This window comes from Lathyrus oleraceus, chromosome 7 (genome assembly GCF_024323335.1).
Source record: "Lathyrus oleraceus cultivar Zhongwan6 chromosome 7, CAAS_Psat_ZW6_1.0, whole genome shotgun sequence".
Lineage (NCBI taxonomy): Eukaryota > Viridiplantae > Streptophyta > Magnoliopsida > Fabales > Fabaceae > Lathyrus > Lathyrus oleraceus.
Window position 1 is genome coordinate 359,325,303 of NC_066585.1, and position 11,259 is coordinate 359,336,561.

The following is an 11,259-nucleotide window of genomic DNA, read 5'->3' on the forward strand; positions in this document are numbered from 1 at the left end:
TTGTTCCCTACAGTGATATACTATTCCTTGTACCAAACAAAACTTTCTTATGGGCCCCATATATATCCTTTTAGGACGAAATAATCGGAGACCGTCTTGTGAACCAAGAGATGTTTGTGCCGTCAAGCCAAACACTTTATTCCTTCTCTTTTGGCCAATCAGCCTATTTACTCTTTGGTTCAATCATTCGTTGGCACACCTACGTGCATTAATAATAACATTTCATGGTTATCATTGCATTTTAAGCCCCACAAAAGTCCAATCATTCGTTGGCACACCTACGTGCATTAATAATAACATTTCATGGTTATCATTGCATTTTAAGGCCTATATCAATCGAAACTTAAAGAGAATTTGATCATGGTTATCATTGCATTATGTTGGTAATTTGTTCACTTCTAAATTATCCCACCTTCATTCATTTTCCTTTGCATCATCCATGATAATAAGTCATTTTTTTGGGCCTTTGGCCATTGTTACTCATACTTGCTTTAGCATATCACCACCATTTAAATTGGAGCTTTGAGTTCATTTTATCTCATTAGAACTAATTTCTTTATTTTAATTTTTTTTTGCATTAGATTGACAAAAGGATCATGTTCTTGAAGGACACTAGCTCCTCGTTTGTAGCAACATGGTTTCATCGACATCCATAACATCATTATCACACCAACATGATTCACACATACATAAAAATAAATTGAAAATTGGAAAAAAGGAAATGACATGAAACACATGGAAACTCGTGAAGTATCATCAACATACATCAATCCTTCATCATCCCATCACATGCCATATAAACCTCACGTAACTCATGCTCTCAGTCATAATTTTTTCACCCTTCAAATTCCCTCCAAAATCACTCAATACTCACCTCTTTTCCCCCTCAAAATCTTCTCACGAGGATCACCACATCGTCCCAATTCTCCTCTATAAGTAAACCTCATTGCTCGCTCTCTAAAACACACAAGATTCTCTACTAAATCTCTGCATAAATATCTCCCAAATCCCTAGCAAACTTCTGCTCGAATCTAGGCACACCTTCAACACTTGCAGAAAGAAAACAAAGATAGAATCATTGGAAGAAGTTTAGAAGGAAAAGAGACGAAGAAGTAGAGAGGATAATACATACCTAAATGTAGTGAAGGTCGCATGAGTTCTCTCCGGAAACTCCATGTTTTCGACAAGGTTCTTTTTTCCATTTTTCATACCAGTTTACCTTCCTTGTTGCATTTTTATTATCAATTTTCTCTCTACTGTTATAACTCTATGTAATCGTGATGACTTAATGAGAATGTGGGGGCTAGGGTTAAATTGGGAAAAGGGTATTTTGTTTGTTTGATTGAGATTCTGATTAAACTAATGCTAGATTCGGTTTCAGATAGGAAAATTGAGTGGAGTTTGTGTTATGAGTTTTCGCATTTGATGTGGTTTGGGAAAAATCTGGAAAACTGATGAACACCTTCATGGAGTTCATCGTTGTGTTCATAGGTATTTGGCTTTTGATCCGTTTCAGAAGAAAAATAAAGCTTGAAAATTGTTTATGAAAGAGAGAGGGAGAGAGAGAAAAGAGAGAACATGGAGTGGGGAGAGAGAAGGAGAAGTCAGTTATGATTTTCTCACGTGTTGCTTCCTTTTTTTTCATCACAATCTCACTCCCTTGGTCACATATGGCCTAGTTGTTAACCATTGGATCGTACGACCTGGTTTTCATTGATGTGGGTCCCACATGGGCACCCAACTTTATTTACCATGCGTCTGCTTAAAGTTTTCCCTTTGATCTTGTGACGGAATGATCTGATGGATGAGGTTGAGTCAACACATGTTGACTACCTCATACCTTTGTCTGGGCTTACTACACCTTTGGGCCTTCTCTAGCCCCGGGGGCCTCTTTGCTTCCAATACCCCCTTTTTATTTTAATCTATATCTTTTTTTATTATTATATGTTATGTTTTTTTATCCTTGGCACATTGTTTTGCTACTTGCATATACTCCTCATATTTCTTACACCCGTCCCCTCTTTTAGTTATTTTATTTTACAATTTATTTATTTTATTAATTAATTCTAATTGATTAAATAAATATTTCAAAATTAAAAAAATACTTTGATCTAAAGTCAAGTGGCCTTTTCAAAAATTCACCATCTTTTGATCGATTCCAAATCAACACATATCAAACCTTGATCCATATCAAGATCATTTTCAAAACCAAAATAAAATACCTAATTATTTTCAAACATCTTTCACAAATAAGCTGAAAAAGGAATAGTTGGTGTTGTCTACCACTCTTTTCCCCGATTGTTTGGCTACGAGCCGTATAGCTCAACCATTCGAGCATTCATAATCCGTTTAAAACTCTTAACTCGGTTCATATTGAGCCTCTTTCATGATTAAATCTTGAGTGATCTCATTTTCATGATAAATCGGACAAAAAAGGAATAAATGAGTGTATACCTCTGTAAGACACCAATTTTGACCCTAAGATCCCTCATGCAATTTCATCATAAGCACTAGCATTAGAATCATACCTTGGCATCCTCCTAACCCCTCTCATTGGGTTTGTTTTGGGAGAGATCACCAAGCACCATGTGATTGTATCATACTTGTATATTATCATTTTACTAACCAAAATACCAAAAATATGTCTTTGCATTTGCCTAACTCTTTTGTAGGTAGGGCATGATCACATTGATTTATCAAGTCCATATCTAGGGTTTGAGGCCCTCATGACAAAGATCATTACCATGAATTGATCCAAGAATGGTTATGAGCATCATATATGAGTTCCATTGATTCCTACATGTTATATTGATCAAGTTTTCTTCAAGAGTTTGGAGGTGATTTGCCTTGGAAACCCTAGTTTGTCTGGGTATCTTGAGTAGCTTCTCCAACAACCTATCTCACCAATTGATCAAATTTTTCAAGGGACACTTCAAATTTCATCATCTTATGCATATATGATCTACCATGAGCCAAGAAAGTCAAAATAATTTAAGCTTAGCAAGTTGGTTGAGGGTGGTTGGCCAGATGAATTCATCTTATCAAAACTGGGTCTCCCTAGACCCTATCTCCTACAATTTTCACCATATGAAAATGATTCAAAGCGAAAAGTTACTCTAAATGACATTTCAAAGCCTTGCACCATTGCTAACCACTCCCTGCAAGCTTCTCAAGTGTGATCAGATCGTGTTTGAAGCAAGCAACCTCAAGTTCTGCACATCATTGAAGGTAATTTTCAGAAAACTTCATCTCTTCGATTCTCACTTAATTCTACTCAATTCTCTTGGAGCTTTGGTTGTCTGAAGTCCTACCAATGTAGGCAAGAAGATTGAGTTGCTTATAGGTCAAATCGAAGTAACTCAGTTGACACACCTCAAAATTCAACTCCTCATATCTTTCTATATATGTGGAGTTAGTTAAAATTGAGGTCAGTTTCGTGCTCTACGCCATTTTTTCTTTCAGATCATGTCCTCCTTTTTTATTTTGGTGATGGTTGAAGTTGGACAAATCCCGTGAGGTCTTCCGAAGAAGACGGTCGGAGTTACAGCTCCGACGGTGCGTTGGCACGTCTCCCAGCCACATGATCCATTCAATTTGTTTTAATCTTAGGCGTTGGTTTTGATTACCACACATGTGGCGCGTTGACTATGTTCCATCATGGAACGCGTGTTTGTGTCCACTTCATCTGCCACCTCAATTAATGAGAGAGATCAAGTGGCTCACGTTTTTTTTGATTTTTTTATTTTAATTTTTATTCCTTTGATTTTCATTAATTCATATTAGTTTTAATATTGATCCAAAAAATATGAGAGTTTCACCAAATAATTTCAAATAATTTTCTCTTTCATATTTTGAATTAAAATTATTTTTTGGATCATTATTAATATTTTTCATGATTTAATTGACTTTGTGAATATTTTTAATTGTTTAAAAATACTTTGAAGTCTTTAAAAATTATGAAATTTTTTCTCCAAGGTTTTTTGACCTTGTTTGACCTATGATAAATCTCATGGTCATTTCTTTGTTGTTTTGATGAGGTTTTAGGAATTTGACAAACCATATTTAATTTAAATGTCTTATTTTAGTATTTTTAATTTGAATAAATGTCAAATAATTGTGTTGACCTATTGTGATGATTTGTGTAAGTTTGACTCATGTTGTTGGGCCTTAGTCAAGGTTGATTTGACTTGTTAAGTTAATATCATTGGCTTTAGGGGATTGATGGAATGTACATTCCATCTCCCAAAATGAATGAATGATATTAATTTGGTAAAAGTCCTCCTTTGACCAATTTGAGTTTTGATTCATTCCCTTCCCTCTTCATCTCATTCCCCTTCTTTATGCATCCATCTCATTTGGCCTATGATATCTCTAAGTCCTAAGGCTAGTTGATTGCAAAATCAACATAAGTATGGATGAGATTAGGCCACCTCTTTTGCATATTCTTTTTTTGTGTGGTATGTTTCATGAGCATAGTCCATTATACTATGTCTCTAACATGCATTAACACAAGGGAATTTGGGGTTTATATATGGCATTCTTGCCTATTGGATTGCTACCCATCGGTCAGATCTTTTCAACTCTTAACTTTTAATTTTGTGCATATGATTAGTCTCTTCATCTCCTCCCCATTTCTTTAATTTCAAAATCTCTTCCTCCTTTCAAAAAACTTTGTTTGAACTTGTTATTTTCTAAACTTTGACCACTTTGCAAAAGATAGAAACTTTGGCCTTATGCCATTCTATTTTCAAACTTCTTTTCTTAATCAAACTTGTAAGTAGACTTAACTATACTTGACCTAAACTTTCAAAAGCCAAAAAAGAACTAACTCATTCAAACCATTTTCAGGCCTTTGTGTTTTTCAAACTTAATTTTGTTAAAAGCAATGCATCCACTTTGAAATTTGTATCATGAACTACGAGGTTTTAATCCCTCATTTTCATGTTGGTACGTAGGCACAAGTCTGAAGGTCTTGTCAAACACAAAAATATAATTAATGAATTCTTTTCTCATCCCCTCACTCTATTTGTTTGTAAACATCATTTTGTACAAAATACATATGCACACAAAAAAGGGCTCCCTAGGAGTACCTAGGACACTTTGGGTGCTAACACCTTCCCTCTATGTAACCAACCCCCTTACCTGTAATCTCTGACATTTTATTAGTTTTGATTTGAAAACTTCTACTTTTGGGTTTTGTTTGTACTTTTTCCTTTTTCCCTTGGAAACAATAAAAGCGCGATGGCGACTCTTGTTATTTGATGTCTAGTTTATTCATAGCTTGATGATCATGAATTTACCGCTACAGAAATTAAGTGACGACTCTGATGGAGAGTAGTTTCCAGTGGGTTTAGCCTACTTTTTTATGTGTATATAATTGTATATATGTGATGTATATATATATATATATATATATATATATATATATATATATATATATATATATATATATATATATATATATATATATATATATATATATATATATATATATATATATATATATATTTGTGTGATATAATATGCCTGTTGTGCTTGGTGATCTCTGAGTGGTGAGATAAGTTCTAACTCGAACTTGAGTGAAATTAAGATAGGAGGATGTTATAGTCATGTTCGACTTGTGTGGAGTAGTCCTTAACAAGTTGGCTTGAGATCCATCTGCTTAGTGGAGACCCTTTTGGATTTGGAAATGTCACACAAGTATTTGTGGTTAGGTATTAATATCTCTAATTTGGGTCCGAGAAGCTGAGGACCGTAGAACATATACCCCCTCTTGGCCTATTTAGGACATAGTGTGGGAATTGTTCAAGTGTAGACTTGATAACAGTTGTTACACAATACTACACTCAGACGAGTTTCTCTTGAGAATATTATGGGTCGATGAGTAAGTCATCTTAACCTGTAATATCCGACATATGGAATTAAGACTTTGGGGACTTTTTAGAACATGATATACGGGTTTTTATCCTTAGTTCACTCCTTTGGGATGGTTATTACCCAGACTCCATGCTCGTGACTCATAACAAACCCTTGATTCTTGGTTGATCTAATCAAGTCTTATCAATATCAATGGAACTTGGGTGTTGATAAGGTGAAAACTATAATCCACCAAAATGGATGATTGATCTTGACAATGACTTGATTCATCCCTTGACCTTTGTTTGTTTTCCTTGTGTGTGATCCCTTATTTGTGATTGTTGCATTCATGCATTCATGCGCATCATAACATTCATCACACGAAAATTTCAAGGGACTAAGGTATTATTTGCAAATATTTTCAGACCATGGATTGTGGACAAAGGAATGCTAAGAAGTACAGTTTCAGATGTCCCGACTTGAAAGAGTTAAGGAAGCTAACATCTTTTGTATTAGATCCCTTGGACTTCAAACAATGCCATGGGAAGCTTCTATCTATCTTGTCTGCTGATGTGGTTGAAGGACTTTTGAGTGTACTACTGCAGTTCTATGATCCTCTCTACCGATGTTTCACTTTCCCAGATTATCAGCTTGTGCCTACGTTGGAGGAGTATTCTCATCTCTTGGGGATACATGTTTCTAGTAGAGTACCTTTTAGTGGATTGGAAGAGATTCCCAGATCTCATCTTATTGCTGAAGCTCTTCACTTGAAGAAGTCTGAGATAAAGGCTCATTGGATGAAGAAAGGAGGATTGTTTGGGTTTCCATCTAATTTCCTCATCAAGGAAGCTACTGTTTTTGCTCAAGCCGGTAGTGTGGATGCTTTTGAAGCTATCTTTGTGTTGCTCATCTATGGATTAGCTTTGTTCCCTAACATTGACGGTTTTGTTGATATTAACGCCATTAGACTTTTCTTGATTGGGAATCATGTGCCTACTTTGTTGGGTGATATGTATTTCTCTTTGCATATAAGGAATTCTAAGGGTGGTGGAACCATTGTCTGTTGCATTCCTTTTCTGTACAAGTGGTTTATTTTGCACTTGCCTCAGACGTCTACTTTTGTGGAGAACAAACAAGGTCTACGGTGGTCTCAGAGACTTATGTCTCTCACTAATGATGATATAGTTTGGTATGATCCTTCTTTGGGCAGTTTGGACATTATTGATAGTTGTGGTGAATTCTCTAATGTACCTCTCATTGGTACACAAAGAGTAATTAACTACAACCCTACTTTGGCTCGTCGTAAACTTGGGTTCCCCTTGAGAGACAAACCTAATAACACTTTGTTAGAAGGTGTTTTCTATCAAGAGGGTAAAGATCCCCAACATTTGAAGCAGAAGATTGTGCATGCTTGGCATAATGTGCATAGGAAGGGGAGATCCGAGCTTGGTCCGTGCAATTGTGTAGCTTTGGAAGCTTACACTCTTTGGGTGAAGAAGAGAGCTTTGGAGTTGAAGATGCCTTATCCTTGTGAAAGACCTATGTCTATGGTTGTGGTTGAGCCATTAACTCTCCCTAACCAAGATGTATAGGAGTTGAAAGACGCACTCGCCAAGATGAAGCAAGAGAAGGATATGCGGGAAAAGTGTTTTCGTGCTTTAAGCAAGAAGCATGAAGAGTTGCAGTCGGAGTCTAAGGACAAGGATGCACTTATTGAGCTACTTGAAGACCGAGTGACAAAGAGACAGAGAGAGCCGGAGGTTTCATCTTCCTCTAGCATGCATCAACCTTCCGTTGCTTGGAAGAAGATTGTTGATCAACTTGTCCTCGAGAAGACTCAAATGAAGGCTTCTTTTGAGACCGATTAGTGCTTCAAAGGGTAAGTCTGGTGAATCCAGCGATTTGAAGGCTAATGATGATGACGAGGTACTTCATTTGATCAAGAGAAGTGAGTTTAATATGGTGGAGTAGCTGCTCCAAACCCCCTCAAAGGTCTCAGTGTTGTCTCTGCTCATGAACTCAGAAGCGTACAGAGAAGCACTGCAGAAAGTTCTCGAGCAAGATTTTATGGAACATGATGTTATAGTGGATTAGTTTGATCATATTGTGGCTAACATCATTTCCTGCAACAATCTTAGCTTTTGTGATGAAGAACTCCCTGAGGAGGACAGAAATCATAACTTGGCTTTGCATATCTCTATGAACTGCAAAGATGATGCTTTGTCGAATGTGCTTGTTGACACCGGGTTTTCGTTGAATGTACTGCCAAAGTCAACATTGTCAAAGCTATCATATCAAGGAGTGCCTATGAGGTATAGCGGTGTAATCGTCAAAGCTTTTGACGGTTCATGCAAAACAGTGATTGGTGAAGTGGACCTTCCAGTTAAGATAGGTCCGAGTGACTTCCAGATTACTTTTCAAGTAATGGATATCCACCCGGCCTACAGTTGCTTATTGGGAAGGCCATGGATTCATGAGGCGGGAGCTGCTACCTCCATATTGCATCATAAGCTTAAATTTATGAAAAATGGAAAGCTTGTAATCATTGGTGGGGAGAAGGCGTTGTTGGTTAGCCACCTGTCATCTTTCTCTTATGTTGAAGCTGAGGATGAGGTTGGAACTCCGTTCCAAGCCTTATCTATTGCTGCTGAAAAGAGAGTTGGGGCACCTATGTCCTCATTGAAGGATGCAAAGACGATTGTAGAAGAAGGCAATGTTGATCAGTAGGGGCGCATGGTAGAGGTCTCCGACAACAAAGGCAGAATCGGTCTAGGTTTTCAGTGAGGTTCATCAATTGCAAGGTCTGAAGATATGAAACTAAGCTTCCGTAGCGGAGGGTTCATTCATGGCAATGAACAACACTTAGCTGTTGTGCTAGAGGATGACGAAGAGGAAGGCTGCACCAATTTTGTGACGCATGGAAAGGCTTGGAACAATTGGACTGCTGTTGATGTTCCTATTATTTTGTATCGATCTAAGTAATTGCTTTTATATGTTTTCAAAATCCTTTTCCTATGCCTAAGGGAGAAGCGAACATTGTTTGGGCATTTTCAAATTGATCATTAATAAAATTAGTTCTATTCATCCACATCTATGATGTTTGTTTTTACTTTTTGCTTTATTCTGAAAATGGTAATCACAAAAAACATAAATAAACAATATAATTGTCCATCTGCATAATATTTGGTCACAAATTCACTTCTCTAAAATCAAAATATCAAATCATTATGCAGGTTGGTTCCTAACCCCATTGAATACAATGATCCTTCTCCTTCTCCAAATTTTGAATTCCCTGTGTTTGAGGCCGAGGAGGAAAGTGATGAAGAAGTGAGTGATGAATTATCTCGTCTTCTTGAGCATGATGAAAAAGCCATTCAGCCGTTCGAAGAGAAGATTGAGTTAGTCAACTTGGGTTCCGAGGATGATATGAAGGAAGTCAAGATTGGGTCTTGACTGTGTCCAGATGTTAAGAAGGGGTTGATTGATCTTCTTCAAGAGTATTCAGATGTGTTTGCTTGGTCCTATCAAGACATGCCTGGTTTAGATTCTGAGATAGTGGAGCATAGATTTCCGTTAAAGCCAGAATGCCCGCCAATCAAGCAAAAATTGAGAAGAATGTATCCTGGTATGGCAGTGAAGATCAAAGAAGAAATGCAAAAGCATATTGACGCCGGTTTCCTTGTGACTGCTGAGTATCCGCAATGGATGGCCAATATTGTGCCTGTGCCGAAGAAAGATGGAAAAGTCCGCATGTGTGTTGACTATAGAGATTTGAATAAATCCAGTCCGAAAGATGATTTCCCTTTGCCGCACATTGATATGTTGGTGGACAATACTGCTAAATTCAAAGTCTTTTCGTTTATGGATGGATTTTCTGGATATAATCAGATCAAGATGGCACCCGAAGATATGGAGAAGACCACATTCATTACAACTTGAGGAACATTCTATTATAGAGTGATGCCTTTTGGTTTAAAGAATGCTGGTGCAACTTACCAAAGAGCAATGACTACTCTTTTTCATGATATGATGCATAAAGAGATTGAAGTTTATGTCGATCACATGATTGCTAAATCAATTGATGAAGAGGAACATGTTGAGCATTTTTTGAAGCTATTCCAACATTTGAGGAAGTATAAACTCCGCTTGAATCCCAATAAGTGTACTTTTGGTGTTCGTTCTGGTAAGTTGTTGGGCTTTATTGTCAGCGAGAAGGGTATTGAAGTTGATCCTGCCAAGGTCAAAACAATACAAGAGATGCCTGCGCCCAAAACTAAGAAGCAAGTCAGAGGGTTTCTCGGCCGCTTGAATTATATCTCAAGATTCATTTCACACATGACTGCCACATGTGCGCCTATATTCAAGCCTCTTCGGAAAGATCAATCTTGTGATTGGACCGAAGATTGCCAGAAAGCTTTTCATAGTATCAAGGAATATTTGCTTGAACCTCCAATTTTGTCTCTACCTGTTGAAGGAAGACCATTGATCATGTATTTAACTGTGCTTGAAGACAGTATGGGTTGCGTTCTAGGTCAGCAAGATGAGTCTGGAAAGAAAGAATTTGCAATTTACTACCTCAGTAAAAATTTCACCGACTGTGAGACTCGGTATTCTATGCTTGAGAAGACTTGTTGTGCATTTGCTTGGGCTGTTAAGCATATGCATCAATATATGTTAAATCATACCACTTGGTTGATATCCAAAATGGATCCAATCAAGTATATATTTGAGAAGCCTGCTTTAACCGGGAGAATTGCCCATTGGAAGATGTTGTTATCAGAGTATGATATGGAATACCGATCTCAGAAAGCGATCAAAGGTAATATCTTGGCTGACCATTTGGCTCACCAACCAATTGAAGATTACTAGTTAGTACAATATGACTTTCCTGATGAAGAGATCTTGTACTTGAAAATGAAAGACTGTGATGAACCATTGCTTGAAGAAGTGCCAGAACCTGATTCCCATTAGGGCGTAGTATTTGATGGAGTTGTTAATCAGTATGGTAACGACATTGTGGCGGTGATTATTACTCCTCAAGGCACACATTTTCCCTTTACAACTAGATTGACTTTCAAGTGTACAAATAACATGGCAGAGTATGAAGCTTGCATTATTGGGCTTGAAGAGGCCATTGATCTCAGAATCAAGTATTTAGATGTCTTTGGCGATTCAACTTTGGTTGTAAATCAAATCAAAGGTGAATGGGAGACGAATCAACCCGGTTTGATACCATATAGATATTATGCGAGGAGGATTTCAAATTTCTTTACAAAAGTTGAGTTTCATCATATCCCTCGAGATGAAAACCGGATGGCCGATGCTCTTGCAACGTTGGCGTCTATGATTGTTGTGAAGTATTGCAATGAAGTTCCCAATTTGTCTGTGATGCGTCTTGATAGG

At 37.3% G+C, this 11,259-nt stretch overlaps 1 long non-coding RNA gene across 1 annotated transcript; it reads right to left on the minus strand.

The window, feature by feature from the left end:
• Window positions 1-599: 599 nt before the first annotated feature.
• LOC127102941 (uncharacterized) lies at window positions 600-1,677 on the minus strand. Its single transcript, XR_007794731.1, has 2 exons — window positions 1,133-1,677; window positions 600-1,049 (listed from the first exon to the last, which is right to left on the minus strand). It is a non-coding gene; the product is annotated as an uncharacterized LOC127102941 (long non-coding RNA).
• Between the last annotated feature and the right edge of the window lie 9,582 nt (window positions 1,678-11,259).